Raw genomic sequence first — 24,045 nt, forward strand, 5'->3', positions numbered from 1 at the left:
TCAATCACATTCTTCATTTACCTTCTGGCATTTTCCCAGTCTTGACATTTTTAGGCATCCAAGTTTTCCAGAATTTGACTCCAGTTAAACATCTCTTAAAATGTTCATAGGTATACACCAAATATCTTTACATCTGAGAGAAATTTAGGGGATGCTTACCTCACTCTCTCTTTAATAATTATCTCATTGGAAACCAAAAGTCCTCTAAAGTTATTTTCATTCTATACTGACTTTGTATACACAAGAAAAGTTAGCTATACAGGCATTATAATATGAAAGGTTTAGTCTCTGAGTTTTTTAGAAAAATTTTATGAGGGTAACTTGTTTGCAGAGCGTATTGGGTGTGGAACACTAAGGAAGAGGGCATGATTCAGGGGAAAACAATTCCTATAGAGCAAGTAACTTCTTTGAAGGAACTTATAGAGAATACACAGAATTTGAGTTGACCACATAAGAAAGAACATCCATGTTTTTATATACATGGAATCAAAGTTACTTTTACCATGAATTTTTATTCTCCAACATACTCCTTTAGCATTAGATGGCCTGTGTGATCTTGTTGCTAACCCTCCCCTTTTTAGTCCTTACAACGGAGGAGGTAATTCCCAACATGGCTATCTTAGGGGAGCCTTGTTAAAATAAATTTAAAAATGGATACAAAAGTAAAAAAAAAAAATAGAAAGAACACAGATTATGAGTTTATCCCATGAAAATGAATTAAACACGGTTGCTATTCCTTTCCAAGTACAGATAAGTGTTACATCAGCATGAACGTTCTAAAATCCTCGAACAACCTGATATTCCAGGAAAAATTCCGGCTTCTCAGAACAAGATTAAAGAGAGGAACTGACTCAACATCATCGAAAGAAGGTATAGATCAAACTTGAACACAAAAATTCTATTTCTAGTTGAGGAAGTCTTATTGCTAAAGCATGTTTCTGTTTGTAAGCTGGACACACTAAGCAAGTCTACTTTTTGTAACCTCTTGTTCTCAGGAGAGAACATGTGTATATAATCACATGTGAGCCATTATAATGCTTCTGTTTTGCATGCAATCAGATGGTTATGGGTTTTTGTACAAGAATTTCCGTTTGAGGCTAGCCTTTATTCCTGGTGTCATATATAGTTCCTCTTAAAATATTTATTGCAATTATTTATGATTCTTTAATGTGAGGTTTTGTCGAGGAGTAACTGCCATCTCTTCTTTTGTTATTTACACAGCTTTTAACTATACTTTTAACACAGATTTTATTTTTTAGAGTAGATTTAGGTTCACAGCAAAATTGAGGTGAAAGTACAGAGGTTTCCCGTATATCCTTGGCCCCCACACGTGCATAGCCTCCCTCACCATCAACATCCCACACCAGAGTGGACCATTTGTTACAACTGATGAGTACACTGACACATCACTGGCACCCTAAGTCCATAATTAACATTAGGATTCACACCAGGTGTTGCACATTCTATGGGTTTTGACAAAAGTGTAATGACATGGATTTACCATTAAAATATCATATAGTACTGCCCTAAAAATCCTCTGAGCTTTACCTGTTCATCCCTCCATTCCCCCAGTCCCTGATAACCACTCATCTTTTTACTCTCTCTCTAGTTTTGCCTTTTCCAGAATGACATATAGTTAGAACCATGCCTTTTTAGGACAACTGTACTTTCTTAAAACAGAAAATATTTATTTGCAAATCATAAATTAATTTTTAAATTGATGACTACTTTAAATATTAAACATTAGTAACAACTGTATATTTTATACTCAGCATACAAGACATAGAACTATATATATTTTTTCAAGTTTTATAGGGATTATGTTCTTTACCTGGTAGCTGCATCCAAGTTCAGGGGCCACTTTCAGGTCCTGGAAGAGGCAATTTATTGTCTTGACTCTGCATACGTAGTTTCCCTGCCTTCTGCTTCTATATTCCTGGACAAGATACCTGCTGAGAAAAGAGACAAGTAAAGCTAAAACACTTGAAAAAATTTAAGATTCATTTTTCTATTCCCATCTACTTTTCTGTCAAGATAGGAAATCCTAATTCTACCAGGGGCCTAACCCCTTAACATATTTCCTGCCTCACTGGAATTTAGAAGACTTGAAATTTTCAAAATGGGTTGCTTCAGGCTGAATTTTTAATTACTTATTTAGGTAAGCCTTCCTGTTCTTCCAAACCAAACCTTGAATGATTTGTGGTCATGATTACTCTGGCTGCTGTGAAATAAGGTGACAGGGAGGTCTTGGTTTTTTGTCAGAAGTAACCATTATAGACCTCGTTAGGTTGTGGTCATTTCTCCTACACAGATGCTGTTAAAGTCACAGAATGTGAAGTCTTAAAATGTCATAATAAGAAATCCATTTTCCTTTGAGCAGCTAATCAAGTTTCCCTGTCACAATTTGTAAACATCATTATAGTGACAAACTGCTTAGGAGAAGTCCTAAGGAAGTGTGGAAAGAAACAGTTCTATGTGTGAGCTGTGCTAGCTGTCATTTCCCAAGTGTTAAGTGTGGACGCCTAAGGCAAGACAGTGAAAACACTGAAAAAGAGGTGGAGTACTGAAGGAACAAAAACATTAATTTTAACATCATTGTTTACACCAAATTCAGTTCCACTCTAATACCAGAAGTGCCTTAAATTTTGTTTCAAATGTTTATAATGCAAATACAACTTTTAAGTTTTGATTAAAATTTTGTCATTTGTTTTTCTTTTTATCAACGGAATGTCATTTGGTTTTGAGAATAATTTTAAGTGCTGTGTGAAATGAGGAAGTCACAAAACCAAGGGACATTATTACCTGGAGAGGAAGTGGTTTAGGAAACTTGTCAATCACAGTCGTGACTAAGGAACCACTTTGGTCACCATTTCCGATCTTTACCAGCCGTTATCTGGGGAAGGGCAGATGGTGGCACCCAAGCTAGATACCACAGTAATGAAAACTGCTTGGGGTTGGAGATGAGGGAGATGGATCAAAGTCATGTGTCTATAAAGTGTTTTCATTTAAAAAAAGTCAAATTTAAAAAATACTTGCAAAATATAGTAGTAATCAGCCGACCCTAAAATGCAGATAGATGTTCATGATAGAAAAAAATTACACTTTATAAAAGCTCACATAAAAATAAATAATGTTAAACTGTGTTTAAAAGGAATATAGATTTCTAATCTAAATTAAGTCACCTAGAGGGGCACCTTGGTGTCTCAGTCCGTTATATGTCTTCCTTCAGCTCAGGTCATGATCCCAGGGTCCTGGGATCCAGCCCTGCATCAGGATCCCTGCTCAGCCAGGAGCCTGCTTCTCCCTCTCCCTCTCCCTCTGTCTCTCCTCCCCCCCTTCCCGCTTGTGCTTTCTTCTCTCTCAAATAAATAAATAAAATCTTTAAAAAAATAAAACAAAATAAGTTAGAGTTATATGGTAGATAGACAGGTAGACTGATGAAATTACAGAAGAAATATATAGAACATTAAACACATAAAAAAGAAATGTCTGGACAAATAATAACTTGCCAGAATATAGTCAAAAGGTTAGAAGCATGGGGAGGTTATAATCTAATATAGCTCACTTTACAAATCAATTTCTTTTTTTTTTTAAAGATTTTATTTATTTATTTGACAGAGATAGAGACAGCCAGTGAGAGAGGGAACACAAGTAGGGGGAATGGGAGAGGAAGAAGCAGGCTCATAGTGGAGGAGCCTGATGTGGGGCTCGATCCCACAACGCTGGGATCACGCCCTGAGCCGAAGGCAGACGCTTAACCGCTGTGCCACCCAGGCGCCCCTATAAATCAATTTCTAACAGATTGTGAGTGTTTTCAAAAATCTCAAAGTATGGGATATTTTTATAAAGATCATTACTTACTTCAGATCTTGGCACATGTCCCGTTTCTTTCTTTTAAATACAACAGGGTGAAAATATGTTATCTGAACAGTTGGCTCTAGAATTCCTTTTAGGGAGGCACTGCTCTTGTTTCTGCAATATTCTCGGAGGCAGGTGTGACCCTGGGGATAAGGGTATTGGCAGGAATAACAGTAAAGAAGGAATTGTTGGGCTTCTGTGAGCTGGTGGTGAAGAGCGGGAAGGAGCAGAAAAGGTGGTGGCGGTGGAGACATGTGTACTCAGAGAAGCTGGACAGGCTTGAGGCTGGGGACCTACCAGGGATGAATCTGCCAGTTACAGTCAGTTGGAGAAGTGGCTGAAAACAGCTCCGTGAGCCTCTCATCTCCAGTCAAATTCTGCTAGAGCTAACAGGCTTGACCTTGTTGCTGCTTTTGAGAGAGGGTGTTCAACATTGGAGATAACACCAGGACCAAATATATAAAGAGAGCAATGACACAGAGCACAGAAAAAAAATTAACTTGAGTCAGAAAATTCTATCAGAAGAGACTGTGAGCATTTAAGGCACACCCCCACCTGCTCTATTCTCAGGAATTTGGATAGATTTAGAGAAGGTTTTGAATTTCCACAATCCATGGACTGGGAGTTTGAATCCATTTTATTTAGATTTTAAGGGACTAGGATGACATTGTGGTTACATCATAAAGTATGATCGCTTTGACAACTGAGTGTGGAACTTCAGACAGGGCCTCTTTGTCCATGTTTTGGTTGGATTTTCTTTTTCATATTGATACATAGAAGATCTTCACATATTACAGACACAAATCCTTTGTCAGTTATACATGCAGCAAATGATTTCCTACTTTTTGGCTCTTACTTTATTGCTTTCACAATATCTTCTAATGAACATAAGTTTGAAACTATCATGAAGTTGAGTTTATAAATTTTTTTTTAGATTTTGAGCTTTCAGGGTGTTAGCAACTTCTTCTCAACTCAAGTCATAAAGATATGATCCCATACTGCTTCAAAAACTAACACATTTTAGTCTTCAATCCTTCTAAAATTGATTTCTGTGTCTCATGTAAAGTATGGATGACATTTTATTTTATTTAACTTTTTTTTGGTAATAGAGGTGATAAAATGGTTATCCTTGTCATAAAGTTGCTTTATCTTAAGAGAATTCTTTCAATATTTCACCAGTTAAGTGTTTGTTTTAATTTTCTTTTTGTAGGTATCCTTTTTCAGGTTAAGGAAGTTCCTCTCTCTGGCCATTTTCTTGTTTTTCTGCATTTCTTATGAAAGATACTGAATTTTGGGGCACCTGGGTGGCTCAGTTGGTTGAGTGTCCGACTTTTGATTTTGGCTCAGGTCATGATCTCAGGGTGGTGAGATGGAGCTCCATGTTTGGCTCTGCCCTGAGCATGGAGTCTGCTTAAGGTTCTTTCTCTCTCTCTCCCTCTGCCCCTCTCCCCATGCTTGGGTGCTCTTTCTTTCTCTCTCTCAAAAAAAAAAAAAACAAAAAAACCAAACCAAAAAAGATACTGTATTTTATCAAATCCTTTTTGTAGTCATTGAGGTGATAACTTAATTTCCCTCTTTTTATTCTGTTATTATAGTGAATAATAGTAACAATTTTTCTATTATTAATTTGATTCTATGTTTTTGGAGTAATTCCAGCTGGGTCCTTTTAAACCACGCTGTGCTCAGTTTTCTGAATTTACACTCATAGGTGAGATTGGTGGGTAATTTTTTCCTGGTTTTCTTTGACATCACAGTTTGAGAACTCCATAAAAGGTATTATGGAGGACACTCTTTTTTTCTATTCTCTGAAAGCTTGTGCACAATGACAATTATCTGCTATAAAGCCATTTGGGTCTGATGTTCTCTTTAGGGAAAGATTTTTAACTATTGATTTAATTTCTTTAATGCTTATAGATTATTCAACTTTTTACTTACTTCTTGCATCAATTTTGACATTTTTAGTTTTTAGGAATTCATCTATTTTGTCTACATTTTCAAAACATTTGATACTAATTTTGCTACTAATAACTCATTATTATGTGTTTAATTTCTGTAGCATTTATAGTTACATCCCCTTTTCATTACAATTTTTTTTATATTGTGTCTTTTGAATAATCAAAGCATGGGTTTTTAATGTATTATTAATTTTCTCAAACCTTTTAAACTTTTGGCTTTGTTGATTCTTTTCATTGTTATATTAAATTTTCATTAAGTTTTGATTTTATCTTTGATATTCCTTTCCTTCTACTTCCTTTATGCTTGTTTTTCTATTTTTTTTCTAAATGTTTGAGCTGAACTCACTAATGTTGGTGTTTTTACTTTTCTAATGTAAATACTTTATGGTATGTATTAAGCTCTAAGTTCCACTATAACTGTATCAACCACTTTTCTTCTTGTAACATTTACTTTTTTCTTCTCAACTTATTTGGTGGGTTCTGCTTTTTCTGTCTATTCTTCAAAAATTTTTCTATTTATTTTAACCTGCATATTTAACAAAGTTTAGAACTGTCAAAATATTTACTTTCCCCTTGAAAAGTAAAAAAATAAAAAGAATCTTAGAATGCTTTAATTCTGATATCTCTTTTCCAACTTACATAGCACTGTTGGCTGATATTTTATTTCTACATTTTTAATACCAGAAATTAAATATTTTTATTATTATTATTATTATTTTATAATTCGATACTTGCGTAGATTTAATCACAAATTTAACACCATCTTTCCTTATACTTCCCCCTTCTTGCACTCACCCCCCTGGGATTATTTTCATTCTGCCTAAAATATATCTTTTAGACTTTCCAATATAAAGGATTTTTGATGATGAACTTTTTGGTGATTTTTGGTGTTTTGTTTGTGTCTTTCGTTCTCAGTTTTTGTGCCTCTTCTTTATTAAAGAGATTCACTTTTATTTTATTTACTCAAAAAAAAGTCAGCAGTAATTCAAAAGAGAAGTTATGGGGCTAGAGAGAGGAGGAATGAGGATTTATTATCTAAAGGGTATAGAGTTTCTCTTCAGGATGACAAAGAAGTTGTGGAAATGGATGGTGGTAATGGTTGCACAATATTGTGAATGTACTTAATACCACTAACATGCATGCTTGAAAATAGTTAAAATGGTAAATTTTATGTTATATGTATTTTCAAACACACACACACACACACACACACACACACACACACGCAAACAGGCTCGAAAGATCAATGGCCTGTATTCAAACTGCCTATCTTTTCTAACAAAAGAACCACAGGCAAGTACATTAACCTTGCTTTGCCTTGTCTTCTCATCGGGGAGAGACACAATTACATACCTCAAAAGGCCTTTACGAGCACTGAATGAGTTAGTATATGTAAAATGCTTTAAGTATTTTGCCAGTCCCTAGTCACCATTCAGTGAGCATTAGGTATTATTATTGTTCTTTGTTTCCCATATAAAGTTATCACTATCTTGTGATAGGAATGAGAACACAGGCCTATAGGGAGGTCATGCAACTCACCCAGAGGTTAAACACAATATTATAACTGAAAGTCTGCATTTCTTCCCTGACATCTTGGCTGTACACCCAATGATTTTAGCCAATTCAGTCCTAATTTCTATTTCCTTGCCATGTTAAGAGATACGAACCTATAACTTGACAACTATTATTTTTCTCCATGTATTTGCTTACTTAGCTTCTGTGACTTTAATGCTGTTATTGAAAAACCAAGTTTCACTCATTTTATAATTTAGTGCTTAAGGTGGTTTTTGAAATGGAAACCTTCCTACCGGGGCGCCTGGGTGGCACAGCGGTTAAGCGTCTGCCTTCGGCTCAGGGCGTGATCCCGGCGTTGTGGGATCGAGCCCCACATCAGGCTCCTCTGCTATGAGCCTGCTTCTTCCTCTCCCACTCCCCCTGCTTGTGTTCCCTCTCTCGCTGGCTGTCTCTATCTCTGTCGAATAAATAAATAAAATCTTTAAAAAAAAAAAAAAGAAAGAAAATCTTCCTACCGGTAGGGTAACTGTCATCCTACTACCTGTTGGTATAGTAGTTGCCAGAAAACAACACATCTTTGACTACCTTTTGATTCTCCTAACAGCCTGAGGGTACTTGTGAGGATGGCAATTTTTGGCTGATTTATATATTTGTTTATAGTTCCAAACAAAGGAGAATATTTTTCCTGGATTGTAATGCCCAGTCCATTTGTATTCTTTCAAAAATACTTCATTTTCTTTCTTTGTTGTGGTAAGAGTTAAGAAAAAATAAAATTCAAGATATCACTGTAGTTTATGAAAAATATAAACTTACCTAGCTTCTTAATCTGTGGATCTTATTGATTATATATTATATATTTTGAATATAGTTAGGCAATCTTAAAGATTTATTCAATGTAAATAAATTAATGTTATCTCTCTATTCTTTCTTAAAACCCATTTAACTGCAGTTATTGAAATAGATTACTCTATCAGGCAGCTCAAGCATCTTTTAAAGGTACATAGAATGTTTAAAACACTTAGACAATGTAAACTGAAAATATTCTATAATGTTCATGAAATTTACCCAACTGGCTGGGTTTGGGAAAGAATGTTTTTAATTTCTCTAATCACATTTTCGAAGTGAAAATTACAGTGGAGTCAGAAAGTAATTTAATTGATTAGGTCAGAGCCCATCAACAGAAAAAAACTTCCCAAGTGTCCATGAAACATTTACAAAATAAACTTCCCACAAGGACACAAACAACGTTTTCTTCCTTAACATTAAGGACCTCACAAAGACACACATACTTCAAATACTCTCTTTTTCCCAGCTGGCAATCCACTTCATGTTAAATTCCTCTAGGAATGTTTTATCAAGCTGGAAGATAAAAATATCTTTTAGTATCAAAAACTTCAAATTTTTTAATAATAAGATTTTTTAATTGGCTCTTCAGCTTTCATTTTTAAAATAGGGCAACACTTCCTAACAACTCAGAGCTGACATATCTTTTGGTGGCCAGATGTAAGAAATGCATGAAATCCAACCTTTTAATGTTATAAATAGAGCAAAATCTAGTTGCTACTGATTTTCAAACCAATTAAAATTATGCCCTAAAAGACCTGATGATATCTATTGCATACTGCTGGTTTTATTCATGTAATATTTTAAGGACAAATTAAGTATGATATTCATCCCTAGGAGAGATTTTGTACTAATTGTTGTAGTTTTGTTGTTGTTGTTGCTTGTTTTGAGACCTATAGAGTCTGGATGACATCTCCACCACCCCATTGAGAACATATAGTATTTTAAAATAGAAGAACCATGGAAAAGTCAATTAATTTTCCTAAGTCTGTTTGCTTCATCTTTAAAATAAGTTTAGATAAGGTGGATCACTAAATCTAAGTCTAGGAACTTCTATGATTCTAAAATTCTGGATGTGAGTTTTTATTTTCTCCAGTGCAGTTTAATAAAACTGTACAGTAATATTTTTCAGTGATGTAGTTGATTAACTAGCATATTAAAGACAATTACAGAGGGTCTTCATAGCACAAATCTGAATGTTATTACCAATGATATATTTTTCTTGTTCTATTTTACTGTGACTTGGAAATCATAACCAGTTTACCTTAAAGTGGTAATGGTGTAAAAATAAATCCTGTTTTTGGTAGTTACTTCACTTATTACTTTTACTCTCTTAGAAATTTGAGGGTCCTATATGGTAGGTAGCATTAATATTTCAGGTATGCATTTGCACAATATGCTATGTCAGTCAATTTTAACCTTTGAGTTTGAAGAATTAACATTGAAGACATTTATGACAGCCATGTTATTTTAAAGGTAGAGAGAAAATACGAATTTCCCCAGTCCCTTGTTTTACAGGTGAAGAAACTGAGACTGAAACATATCAAAAGAACACAGGCTTTGGAGAAGGTCCACTGTAGATTCAACTCCTGAAACTAATACCCATCTAGAGTCCTGGCCCATGTTTTTAGATTTGTCCTCCACCAAAACCCATGACAGAAGTTTCCTTGTTAGCTCATTGAAATTGTGAGCACCTTTTTTTCTTAGTCTGCTTTTCACTAAGAGTGAAACATTTTGAGCTCCCAGATTTATAAAAACAGGAGCTTTCATTCTAACTGATTATTTTGTGTGGCCCCAGGACCTTATTTCTTGCCCCTCACAGATATTTAAATTCAAGTCCCAAGTTTACGAAGATCATCACTCACATCAACCACTCACAAACAAGAGTAGCTGCCTGTCCTATTCATTTTACTGCATTTGTTTTCAACTCTCTTTTGTTTTTGACTCCTGTAAATTCTCCTTTCTTGGACTTTGAACCATGCAACGCAGGGGAATTTTATCTAGCACGTCTAGGTGTTTGCATCTGGATAATTTTTAGCTTATGACAGTCCTCCATCTTGTCACATTATATCATATAGTTATTAATGGCTGTTTCCTTAACTGCTCCAAAAGCCAAAGGAAGCTTTAGAATTACCTCTTCTTGGGCAAAATGCCATTTTCCTCCTAGGCTTCTCTCTGGAAGCAAGTATAGTTGTAGTAACAATTTGTTGAATTCTTACTATATGTACTCAGTGCTTCAATTACATTTTATGTAACTCTCACAACAAAACTGAAAGGTTGGGTTTATATACATTTCACAGAGGAGGTAACTGAAACTAAGGTCATGCAGTAGGCAAATGGCAAGTGAAGGCCTACTTGATGCAAGAGTCCTTCCTCCTAAACACTTACATACATTGTCCACTGAAATAACTGCTTTCAAGAGACAACATTATTTGAGGTGTATTATCTGCTAGGATTATTTTTAAAAATGGATAACCTTTTATATTTGGCCTTAGAATACGCTATATATGTATATGTATGCATATGTGTATATGTTTACTTGATGATGATTCTTCCCATTAATGTTTTTAGAATGCATTTTATGATTTAAAAAAATGTTCTCCCTGGGGCGCCTGGGTAGCGCAGTCGTTAAGCGTCTGCCTTCAGCTCAGGGCGTGATCCTGGAACGCTGGGATCGAGTCCCACATCGGGCTCCTCCACTGGGAGCCTGCTTCTTCCCCTCCCATTCCCCTGCTGTGTTCTCTCTCTTGCTGGCTGTCTGTCACATAAATAAATAAAAATCTTAAAAAAAAAAAATTCTCCCTAATAATGTTTTCTAGACAGATGTTAAAAATCAATCAACGCATATTTAATTTTAATGATAATTCATTATATACATTAGAAATATGTTCTTTCATGGCAATGCTGGCCGTGAGTTAATGATTTAAAATTATCTTCAGGATAATGCCTACGATTTTTTGTCTATCCCTCAAAGCTTTCATGAACTAGTCCCACCCCCTAAGACCCGCCTTCCCAAACACTGTTCTATGACTTGGGAGTGACAGAAGAGTCAGGAAGAGCTGTTAAGTGTGCCTCCCCTGAGTTTAATTTAGTAATTGAATGGGTTAGGGCTAGTTGCTGAGATACAGAATGTATGAGGTGAGTACCGGGACTGGGGGCAGAAAGAGAAAGCAAATTTAGTATTGCACATTGTTAGCTACGGTGGGACATCCAAGTGGAGATGTCGAGGAGGCAGTTTGGTTCCAGAGAAAAGGAGAGAGAATGTTGGACTATATCTTCCAAATCATAGTGAAGTTTCTGGGCACTAGCAACTGAGTATATATTTTATAATGTCCTAATTCAGCACCTTGCTCAGTAGGTGCTCTCTGCCTAGCATTGGAATCCTTGGATTTATTTATAGTTTACTTCTGTGTATTTCCAGAACACTTCACTTACCTATGCGTTAGCTATGACATGGTATACCTTTGTTTTGATCACACTCTATTGACATCTCTTACTTAATTTTCTGCTCTCCCTGCCAGACTCTATGTTCCTCGAGAGCAGGGACACCTGTCTTGTTTATTATTATAAATGGCACCTGGTATTAAATACGTGCTTGTGGAGTAGATTAGTAGATACTTCCTAATTATATTCCTAATCCAATATGGTATTATGAAAGTACCTAGGATAAGGAAGGAAGCCAGAAAATTGTTATGGAGAAATAAGTAGTAAAAAAAATAAGAGTGTTCTTTATTGACTAGTTCAGAAGGAAAGTGCCATGAAAGTATAAACCTCATGAAATGTACTTGTTTGGAATTATTTCTCACTATTTAGCCTGAAAATGAACTGGAATAAGCTCACTTATTTCTGCTGTTATTATGCTTTAGTGCTTTACACACTCCAGTTCTTTATTCATTTTTCACAAGGTTAAAAGGGTTATTTGGAATTGTACAGAATGTTCTTCCACTGCTATGAAAGGAATGCATGTTGGTAACTCCCATTAGCATTTATCAAAGTTTATATGTACCTAACTCAATGTAAACAAAATGCCTCAAATTCCCGTTTCTTACAAACCTTGTTTAGTGTTAATAGTTTCACTATTTAAATGATACAAAAATATACATACTTTAAAACTATATGAGTTGTTTTAAAATGTCAAGAAAGGTAAAGTTTACGTAGTCTGCCACCTGCTTAATGCCTATAAAATCACTCCTACTGGAGATAAGGAATTGTTTTCCATTATATTAATATTGCATGAATAAAAATCCAAGCCTTTTAAATCACAAGTTTTGTAAGGTGTTGATTGGCCTGGAGCAGGATAAATTCAGACAAATATTTATGGTGCCAAGAGTTGTGTATAAAAATATTCTTCCTTGAAAATGTTTTCAGTGTACTGTTAAACTGCCAAGGTGATATAATTTAACAGGTAAAGCAGTGAATAGAGAGCTAGGGGTCACTGAGTTTGAATTCTTTCTCCATTCCCACTTTAATATATGATCGTGAACCATTTGGACCTTTCCAAAGTCAAATTCCCACTTCGCAAAATGGTAAAAAATTAACCATATAGTTGTTGGGAGATGAGGCCAGGGTCCATGGCTATAGAAACTTTTAAAATCTGGAATTATTATTAAAATGCAGAAATTCATAACACTGCCATTTGTGGGGAAAGTGATTTGCATTTATTATTAATCTTCACACTTGCAAACTCTAAACGTCATAACACTGGTTACCGTCTATTGACTGCCTGTTGTGATTCAGACATTCTCCCTGCTGCTCTACATTCTTCATTTACTTCTTGTAAAAAACTTTTGAAGCAGGTATTATTATTCCCATATTAATGGGATTAATATTATAGGATGTGATGTGTCCAATATCTCCCAGTTTGAAGGTAGTAGAATCAAGATTCAAACCCATGTAATTCTGAAGCCAGAAGGTTGGGTTCTTACCCTCTATGGTACGTTGCCTCCATGCTTTGCAAATGAGGTATATGAAGCTTGGAAAGGTCAAGCATTTGACTGAAGATCACAAGCTAACATGCTGGACTGGAATGAAAACCCAGCGTGTTTGACGAGGGAGCCCTAGCTATTTCTGCTACTGCTTCTCTAATAATGTGCATGGTATCTTTCGTACCACCTTTCTTTATTGGATTATCAGGGTAATTGGAGTCAGTGTTCTGCTGAATGCCCTGACCTCTCTAATCTCAAAAATCCAATCTTGCTAATGAATTCTACTTTAGTGGATATGAAGGTGGATTAAGCATCAAGGGTGAAACGGTCGTGTTTAAATCCTTTTGGAATTCAGTTCCTTAATGCTCAAATGAGGGGTTGGGATGGTAGAGTCTCTAGATTTTCAACCTTCATTATAGTGTAGCCTCTTTGAGTGCAGTGAACATACTGATTTCATCTACTAAGGTACTGGTGCCTAACTTGGTGTCTGGAACTTTGTAGATAAACCAAAAATATTTGTAAGCTTTTAATGAAGTTGTGTTACATTCTCTGATTTTGAGACTAGGCCAAATGGATTTTCTACTTGATTTCAGTGCTTATTAAAATGGTAAGTATATTATTTCCTTTATAAGATGAAGGAAATTAAATATAGTTAACAAATGATTTATTTGAATTGTTTATTACATCTTTGTTCACGAGACAGTAAATGTGCATTAGCGGCATGACAAAACTACTGGTAGATCCACTTAGAATCATCCGTTCACTTCACGGGCCTGAAGCTACCCAAACCAATCCCGTCATCTTTCTAAGACTGTTCAGAAGAACATACAGTATGATATTCTCAGAAAGCATTAAATGGTTAAACAGTAAAGGTCCAGATAGTTGCAGCCACGGGATATAATGATCATGATATGCAGTTTCAGAAAGCCCAAGGATTTCAGCATAAATGGACTTATTTTAAATTCTGATTCCTCTTGCACAGCATTCTCTTACAGCTAGTCAGTGTTATGATTGCTTCTAAATTAACAGAATTTTCTCTAAAAAGCTTTCATGTAGGTAAGGGAAGAACTGAAACCTTCTTCAGGACTTATTGACATATGCCAGCAATGTTCAGTGCAAGCAGTAGTTACACCTTTGAATTCCTGCCATTTGTGCCACAATACAGGCACCTTCCAGTTGGTCCCATGGTGCCTGCAGTAGGCAGAATAATGGCTCTCTGAAGATGTTGATGCTCTAATGCCCAGAACCACCGATCATGCTACCTTATGTGGCAAAAGGGATTTAGCAGATGTAATTAAGATTACAGACTCTGAGATGGGGAAGATTACCCTGGATTATCTGTGCGGGTCCAATTCAATCACGCGAGTCTTAGAAGTGGAGAACTTTTTCTGACTGTAGACGGAGAGATGAATGTGAGGACTCAATCCACCGTTACCTCCTTTTTAAAAGAGGGTCATAAGCCAAAGAGTGCAGGTGGCCTCTAGAGGCTGGAAAAGGCAAGCAAATAGATTCTTTCCTAGAGTCTCTAGAGAGGAATGCAGTCTTTTTGATTTTAGCCTGGTGAGACCTGTGCTGGATTTATGATCTACGAAACTGTAAGATCATAGATTTGTATTAAGTCTCTCAATCTGCGGTGATTTGTTAGTGCAGCAATAAAACACCAATTCAGTATCACTGTGAATGATCTTTCCTAAGTCACAGAATTGATATTTCGTAAGAACTGCCTTTTGAGTAGTATTTAAGAGGTATTAGGTATCATACTAAGGTGGGGTGTGTGTATGTGTGGGTCTAATCATCATGCAACAGTGACCCTAAAACAAACAAACAAACAAACAAACAAACAATGCTATTTTTCCTATTTTACACATGAGAGAACCAAGGCTTGGAAAGTTTAAGTAACTGACATAAATCACATATCCAGTGAGTGGTGTAACTATTTGAAACCAGGTCAGTTTGTAGTCAAAATCCATACTGGGTCTACTATACCATGCATTTGTTAACTTAAAATATTAACATTAATTTTCTTCATCAGAAGGCATTCAAAGATGATGAAGTTAATGTAAAAGCAGACTTTGTCATGTCAGAAATTTAGTTATCTTATATGTCAAATTATTTTCTCCAGCATAGTGCCTGGTATATTACAGGCATTTAATATATGGTAATTAAATAAATGAATGATTATTGTTCTTTAATTAAAATAGTGGGATATAGGTATATAATATTACACTTAATGCATTCCACATATATATTACAGTATTCTATACATATATACCTATAGGAATCAGCATTTTTTTCTTTGTAAAAATAGGACTGAGATGTTACTTTTTGCCACAGAAATCATATTTCTTCTGCATTTATAACATTTGAAGTTATAATTATATATTATTTTTAAATGTGACTTGTAGGTCATTTGTGGTTTATTTTTATATTTAATATAAGTAATGAGAGTACATTTAATAAAGTAAAGAGATTAAAGTGCAGGAAATATATATAAATTTTGACATGAATGTTCTCATTAAAGTATTAAAAAAATTACTGAACAATGCAAAGGAAATTAAATGACCTTTGTTTTTCAGTTAAGGTGTTTCATTTTCTTCTAAAAATTGCCAATAAAATTAGAAAGATAACAGAATCCAATTAAACCATGCTCTTTTCATTTGAAAAATGTCTACTAATATCTACACACAAACTTTTGAATAATAGTGCAACTTTATTCATTAATTAAGCTTCAGTCCATATTATTTCATTTTTAAGTGATTATTAGATGCCCCAAGGGTGAATGTGGATGCTACTGAAACTTCAATTTCATAAGGACATCAGTTATAACTAAAATGGTCCAGAGGACAATTAAACAAGAAGCAAATTCTTCATATGACCAAAATAACATTTTACTGTTCATTTCCTTCCAAATCATTTATACAAGTTTCAACAAAGACTCCCAAATGATAGTGATTCATTTTATTAATGAGAAAAGTAGTTCTCATTCTTTTATTAAAATGACAAAGGTTAATATTTGGCAACAAAATAATCATAGGAAATTGGAAATGTTATCTTGCTTTGTTTTAAAGATTTATTTATTTATTAAAGATTTTATTTATTTATTTGACAGAGACAGCCAGTGAGAGAGGGAACACAAGCAGGGGGAGTGGGAGAGGAAGAAGCAGGCTCCTAGAGGAGGAGCCTGATGTGGGGCTCGATCCCAGAACACCAGGATCCGGCCCTGAGCTGCAGGCAGACGCTTAATGACTGCGCCACCCAGGCGCCCGTAAAGATTTATTTATTTGTTTGTTTGTTTGAGAGAGAGAGAGAAAGACAGAGATAGCGTGCGCGTGAGCAGGAGTGTAGGGAGGGGAGAGGCAGGGGCATAGGGAGAGGGAGAGAATTGCAAGCTGACTTCCCACTTAGCGCAGAGCCTGACACAGGGCTTGACCTCACAACCCTGAGATCAGGACCTGAGTCGAAAACAAGACTCCGATGCCCAACCAAGCCACCCAGGTGCCCTGTTATCTTGCATTTAATAGAAGGATTTTGAGTAGTTATGAGCAAGATACTCAACCAGGAACTAAAGTCATTTAAAAAATACTTAGTTTTGGTATTAATAGCATGCTATTTTAAATATCTAATATTGTTATTAATACAATTATACACATATATTTACATTATATAATAATACATAATTAAGCATAAGTACATATATATGTGTATATGTATATATAGATAGATAGATGATAGATAGATAGATAGATAGATATACACACACACATAATGTATGCCTAAATAAAAGTGCAAATAGTTCACACTGAAAGTGAAGGGGATAATATATGTATGTTTTATATCACAGCAATCTAGATTGTAGCATGTATCAAATATCTTATAAGACAATTCATTTTGTGATGACCAAGTAGTCACAACTGTGAGAGTGCAGGTGGATAGTTTCAGGAGAGTGAAAAACAGAGGACATTTCAGATGGGAATATCCATAGTAATTTGAGGAACTCAAGTCAGAAATCCATTATAGAACCCAATCCGATCTGTGAAGTACATGTACTTAGAGGGTGGGTATCAAAATGGACACAGAGGACAGGGAAAAGCAGTTGAACTACATCAGGTCAAGAAGTACTTCCTTCCACATGCTGGTGGCCAAGAAGGAGTGGTTTAAAATAAAAAAGACCAGAGTTGGAGCTCATGAAAAAGTGAATGCCTTGGCAAATAATTACATTTGCCCTCCTCTCCTCCCTTCCCGCCTGTCTCTGAGGAACATGGTTTCTCTGCATTTCCAGCATGATTCTTCTCCATGTGAGTACAGGATTCTCACTGCTTCCACTTCTTCTGGGACTTTACTTCCTAATTATCTCTTCTTTTTTTGCCATCTTTATCCTCATTCTCCTTTTTATCTCCTTCCTCTTGGTTATGACTAAGTCAAGCCTATCCATAACAACTTTTTCCTAAGCCTTCCTGCTAATTTTAAAGAGAATCTAGTTGTTTCTTTTTTCAATCTTGAATATTTTTTTCATCCTCTGTAAATATTCACACACACTTAACTCAAAGTGCTTTATTATTTTTTGTAACTCTTGGTTTGCATAAACACTAAAATGAAGTAATCTTTAGATTAATTATGCTTTGCCATATACTTATCTTTGGTTTCTGTGAAGGAAAATGCCACTATTTTTAGTTCCTGATCTTAAAATAACTCATTTTGAAATGCTGTAAAACCTTAATGAATATCCAAATTCATATAAATTATTTAAGCTATAATTTCCTACTAAACAGTCATTAAATTAACATACATCCTTAGAGCTCTTTCCAGCTGTACAAAATTAGCTTGAGTACTTTTAGTTTATGATTTCAGGCAATGCAGAAAGTATTGCTTTTCTAAGTCGTATTCTAAGGTTACAAACAGCAATTTGACTTTAAAATGCCATTTAGAATGTTTCCTCCAGTTAGTATTCATGTAATAGAAACTCAGTTTTTTTCGTAAGAATTCTTGAATTTCAAAACATTTCCTGATCTTCTCATTTACAGATGAGGAAACTGAAATGTAGAAAATTTGGATGATGAACTCAGGGTTTCAAAAAGAAGTCTGTATTTTGAGATAGTCTCTGTTCTTTCTTCTTTCCTTTAAGAAAGCAAGCGTGACAGAACTGTTTTTGTTTGGATAGTATTTATGACTAAGAAAAAAAAATCAAGCAGTTGCAATATAGCATTTCAAAATGAAAATATTACTTTAAATTTTTATTTTTAAATTGTGCTGTGTCCAAGAAAAGTATAAATTCCACTATATGCTTGTCAGGGTGTCCCTGATTTTATTCTTCACTACACTCTTTTTCTGAGTATTTCAATCTCCAGGAGACATAACAACATAGGAGAATCATCTTCATCTGTTCCAGTAAATGCAGTTTCTTTTTCTCATGTATTCCTTTTCTAGCCTCTAGATTTAGGCTTTTCTGTCTTTCTGTATCTATCTCACATCTCTTACAGATTCTTTCCACATACTCCACTCTGCTAGTTATTAATGTTTCCTCTTTGACAATTCCTTATTTCTCTTCTCTTGAAAGGGAAACCCTGCTGCCGTCATTACTTTTTCTTTAGATTTCCTTCAGATCTCCTTTTGCTGGCTACCCAATTCCCAGTTTGCAGGGAACCTGCTGCAGGCAGTATTTCTTTCCTTTTCTCTCTCGTTTTTTTTTTTTTTTACTCAAAATACTCAGAATGTTGTCTGCATAATAATAATAGTAGGTATGTTGTATTTATAAAGTACCCTTCACCTGGTAATCTCAATGTAATTTATATGCATAAATTTGTTAAGAGTTTCCATTTTTCCATGATGTGGTGAATCAGTTTGTTTTTCTTCTGTGTGAGTGAAAGGGAAGTGAATAGACAAGACAGCATTTGGGACTACCATTATCTAGAAGCAGGGGACAATGTTCAATATGACAGGTTTTTGGGGAACAATATATCTATGTTAAAAATTTAGTTGACTTCACTAATTTTAAGAAAATGATATTAAGTGGAGTAAAATTACCAGAATTAATTTTATTTCAAGAAATTCTACTTTCGGTTTCCCTTCCCTTACTTGCACTTCTAGATTCAGAAAAGGCGTCTGCAGGCTAGTAGATCACTCCCTGTGATCGGCTCGCTTGTTTATGCATTGTCTATGTCTGCTTTATTAGTAATCTGGCAGCCCTGAATAGTTGGGACAAAGACTGTATGATCTCCAAAGCCTAAAATATTTCCCATCTGGCTCTTTACAGAAAATATTTGCTGACCCTGATCTATCAGGGTGGCTCAGGCTGGCTTGCAAGGTAGAGGAAGGGGTCTTTTTGCTATTTCTTGAAGTGGGCTCAAGTTTGTCTTCTTGGCTTATTCCATTGCCTTAACGATTTGCATTTCAGTCTTTTATCCCAGGCTGCCTTTTGATTATGATTGATAACAAAGTGATTCTTGGAACTTATCTTTTTTTTTTTTTTAAAGATTTTATTTATTTGACAGAGATAGAGACAGCCAGCGAGAGAGGGAACACAAGCAGGGGGAGTGGGAGAGGAAGATGCAGGCTCATAGCGGAGGAGCCTGATATGGGGCTCGATCCCATAACGCCGGGATCACGCCCTGAGCCGAAGGCAGACGCTTAACCGCTGTGCCACCCAGGCGCCCCGATTCTTGGAACTTATCTTAGTCAGGCTTCCTAAAAGCAGAACATGAGATGATTTTTGTATAAGAGGTTTATTGCGGGGTTTCTTGCAGGAGAAGGGGAGTAAGGAAAGCAAGATAGGGAAGGCTTCAGCAAGCTTAGCAAGATTTCAGATGGAAACTAGCTTCAGCCTGTTCTCAGAAGGAGCTTGTGGAACCAGAATTGGAGCACAGAGTTGGCCCCACCTTGAGGCAGGAGGTTGGCTGTACTTTCCAGTCAGTTATTTATTGTGGACTGCCCCATGGGGCTGGTGGAATCTCCCTGGGAAGGCAATTCTCAGGAGTAGCGGGCAGCTCTGAGCCTTCAGCAACTTCAAAGCAGCTGGAGAATGGCCACTCAAGACTGGTAAAGATTAAAATGTATGCATCATTAAATTTTTGTGGTGTAACAAACCACTTACTGGCCTGACACTGCAGACATCTGTGGCATTTCACATTTCTTTAGATTGACCATTTGATGGGGGCTCAGTGGATGATCCGTTAGGTCTTATGAGGTCCCAGCTGTTCTCACTCACATCTGGGACCTCAGCTTGGATGCCTAGGACAGTTGGGGTGACTGTGGCCTCTCTTCATATAGTTTCTTATTATCTACCGCAGGGACTTGCCAACTGCAAATCTAGTCTGCTGCTCGTTTTTGTAAATAAAGCTTTGCTGGAGTACGGCTATGCTCATTAGTTTATGTATTTGTCTGTGTCTCCTTTATTACTAAAATGGCAGAGTTGAGTGGTTTTGACAGACACTACATGATCCCCCAAGTCTAAAATATTTACCATTTGACTCTTTACAGAAAAAGTTTGCTGACCCTGATTTATCAAGATAGCTTAGGCTGGCTTGCGTGGTGGAGGAAAAGGTCTCAGTTCAAGAGTGGGAACTGATGGCCTCTTGAGACCTAGGCTTGGGATGCACACAAAGAAATTCTGACAAATTCTGACAAATTCACAAAATCTGACAAATTCTGACAAATTCACAAGGGCAGTCCACTTTCAAGGAATTTAGGAAACAGACTCTACCTCTTGATGGAAGGAACTAAAACAAAAATGTGTGGCCATTTTTTTTGCTATCTACAACAGTGAGGCCCCAGTAACATCCACTACAGAGGTTAGCCATATCCCTATTTTTGCAGATGAGGAGACTAAGACCCAGACAGGTAGTATATGTCAAATAACATCCAATTTGTTAGGAGAAAAACTTAAACCAAAGTCTAGATCTTCTGGTTAATATTCTACTACCATTTGAACTCTGACATGGTGCTTTTACTAGATAGTTACTACTGGAAGGAACTTTCATTTGCTATTAAATGTTACTCCTCAGGACTTTTAACATGCTTGGTATGAATTCTATTACATACCAAAGAAAAATGCAGTCAAATCTTAACCCTCTGCTCAAATTTTGACTTTTCTACTTTAAATCACGTAATATAAAAATACCAAATTGAAAGCTTTACTTCTTATATGTTATATATAGTGCTATGACAAAAAAAGCACACTCTGACCAAAGACTCTTTAGCAGACAAACTAAAAATATAAAAATGGAAAAATGAAACACTGAAGGACTTCACTGTCAGATCAACTATTTACTATCAATCTTGTTAGGATATGTCATTAGGACAAACACATGAAAATGAAAGTATGTGATATCCTTGATAATTCCTGAACATTATCTTTAAAACATTTTGTGATCAAAATGGCTACAATAGGATCTGGAGCCTAGAATAGAATAGAATCGTAATAATTCATAGGTTAGTTGAGCATTTACTATGCCCAGTCAGTATTCACAGTTCAAAGTTTTTTAAGGAACTCAAAAAACCCATAAGTACTATTATTATTTCCATTTTATAGATGATGAAATTGTAACACAGAAGAGTCACACAAACAGTGATAGGCAGGATTTGAATCTGGGCAGCTGAAATCCACTACCTGTACCCTTAAGTACTGAGTAAAAGTTCTGTTTCAACAACCTCACTTACCAGTTCTGTGACTGGTTAGGTCACATAAATTCCCTGTGCATCAGTTCCATCACTGAATAATGGCAATAATGGAACCTGCCTCGAGGAGCTCCTGGGACAAACCAGTGAGATAAAGTACATGAATGCCCTAGGCTTGAGTATGTCAGGGATACAAAGGTAAATAAGGAACGTTCCTACTCTCCTCCAAGAGCTTAACAACTGACCTCAATTAGAGGTAAATGCAGTTGGGCATCATAAAATTGACACTTCCCTATAATTCAGTAACCAGGGAACAGAAAATTTTACCATTGAACTAATTCCTATGAAGGCAGTGGGCATAAAGCTCTAACCCTTCTTTTCCTTTTTCAATTTTTCTCACTAGCTCAGATACTCATAAATGAGCTTACTTCCCAACATCCTGGATCTGTATACAGATAGTCTTTGTCTCATGTTATTTTCAAAGTCAATAGTCTTTATTGATATGTTTAGGACAACTTATCTCTGCAGTTTTTGACTCCAATTTCCTGGCAAATTCTACTTCATTTTCTTCTTTAAAAAATATTTATTAGATAGCTAAGATAAAGAAAACATTGTGGTAGGCCATGGGAAGCAAAAAGACATCGAAATGCAGCCTGAGCTCCAAGAGCTTTACAATAAAAATTAATGGTTCCAACTTACTTATATTACAGACCCTCAACAACCAAGAAATGCAAGTTGCAATATCTGTAGAATGAATAACGTATTTTATAAATTAAATGTATAATTCTTTTTTAAATGTAGCGTGATAACTCTTATGACTAACAAAATAAAAAATAAAAGTTCATGAATATATACTTGTTTGTCATGAGGTTTGTCATTCAATATCATTAAGAAGGACAGTCCATCATGGGTCCTGAATATTTCTGCATATTGCTGAGTGTGTCAAATTGCAAGACTTATCTATCTCCTAGTCTTGAGCCACTTCTGTAGCTAATTATACAGGCAACTAGTAGGTCAGGAGAATCACACCCTGACTTCCTTGTAATTCCATGTTCCCTGGAGGAAGGAGGACTAGCTGTTTGCTACTTGCTGCAGTTTGTTGCTCACTCAAAAATATTGCTGGGTCTTGTCCCTGGGATTCTCACTTGTGAAGCAAACCCAGTGCATCGGTAACATCTGTCTGGGTCTGTAATGTTGCCCTGGTGAGACTGGGGACAAGGGCTAAGAACACAAATGTGCTGATGCTTATGCTGTTTCTTGTGCTACCAGTATTAAAACACCTTTTGTCTCTGGTCTAGGAGTCTCTTGCCTTCCAACACCATCCAGCAGCAATCACAGGCTAACTTACTAGCTTGTAAGTAGTTGAAAATCTTAGATCCTTTACCATTTCTGACAGACCTGGAGATCCTCAACATTTACTTGTTTAAATGTTAAAATAATTTCTAGTACTTGACAGGATAAGAATCATTGGTCTGAGGTCTCAGATAAATCAAGCACTATTAATTAAAAGACTTAGATGAGCTAATAAAAGGAGAGGCACTGGAGAAGAGAATGACCATGAACAAAGATGTGGTGTGCAATAAGAGGACAAGAGTATGGAGTAAAAGAAATGTGACAAGAGTATAGCATAAATACAAAAAAAAATTTGAGAATGCTGAAATGTTAACTAGGGCCCACTTTGGAGCATGTTGGATGTGAGGCAGTGGGGAGCCCTTGGAAGTTTTCTAACAAGAAAAGGACATGATTACTTTTTCTCTAGGCAAATTAATTTTTCAGTAGGAGAGAACAGAAGAGACCATATACGGGAGACTAATTAGGAAGGTTTGAAAATAGTTTAGGTGCAAATTCTAAACTACTAGTGCAAAAGGAATAGTAAGAGGTAGATAGATTTAGACATTCTGTGGAAAAAGATGGGATGGGTTCCTAGTTGGTTAACTTTATTAAGAGGTTGAAGAAGAAGGAGTAAAACAAGACTAACATTTTGAGCCTGGGAGTAGGAGATAGTGATAGCATTGAAAAAATACAGAGAACTACAAAGGAGACTGGGAGGTAGGGGGAAGATACTGGGTTCACTTTTATCTATTGTGATTTGAAGCAGCCTATGCAACCAGCCTGCCTTCTTTTCTTCTTCTCTCTTTCACTCTCTTTCCCTTTCTTCTTTCCTTCCTTCTTTCCATTTATCCATATCCATCTGTTGTCAAACATTTGATTTTTGCCAGTCTTTTCTTGGGAACAGAAATATAAATAAATCACACTCTAAAAAAGTAAAAAGGTAGACTTAAAATTTCAGTATGATGTGATGAATTACATAATAAAGATTAATTTATGCTAGAAATGCA

The 24,045-nt window shown here is 35.9% G+C and overlaps 1 long non-coding RNA gene across 3 annotated transcripts in view; it reads right to left on the reverse strand.

The window, feature by feature from the left end:
- LOC123801167 (uncharacterized) overlaps positions 1–24,045 on the reverse strand; it is a 202,654-nt gene that overhangs the window by 31,202 nt on the left and 147,407 nt on the right. For 2 of the 3 annotated variants that reach the window (XR_015725910.1, XR_006782130.2), the window contains exon 3: positions 1,832–1,952. This is a non-coding gene — a long non-coding RNA (uncharacterized LOC123801167). The remainder of the gene's footprint in view (positions 1–1,831; positions 1,953–24,045) is intronic. The other variant, XR_015725911.1, reaches the window with a different exon arrangement.

This window comes from Ursus americanus, chromosome 10 (genome assembly GCF_024610735.1).
Source record: "Ursus americanus isolate L20-20 chromosome 10, mUrsAme1.1.p, whole genome shotgun sequence".
NCBI lineage: Eukaryota > Metazoa > Chordata > Mammalia > Carnivora > Ursidae > Ursus > Ursus americanus.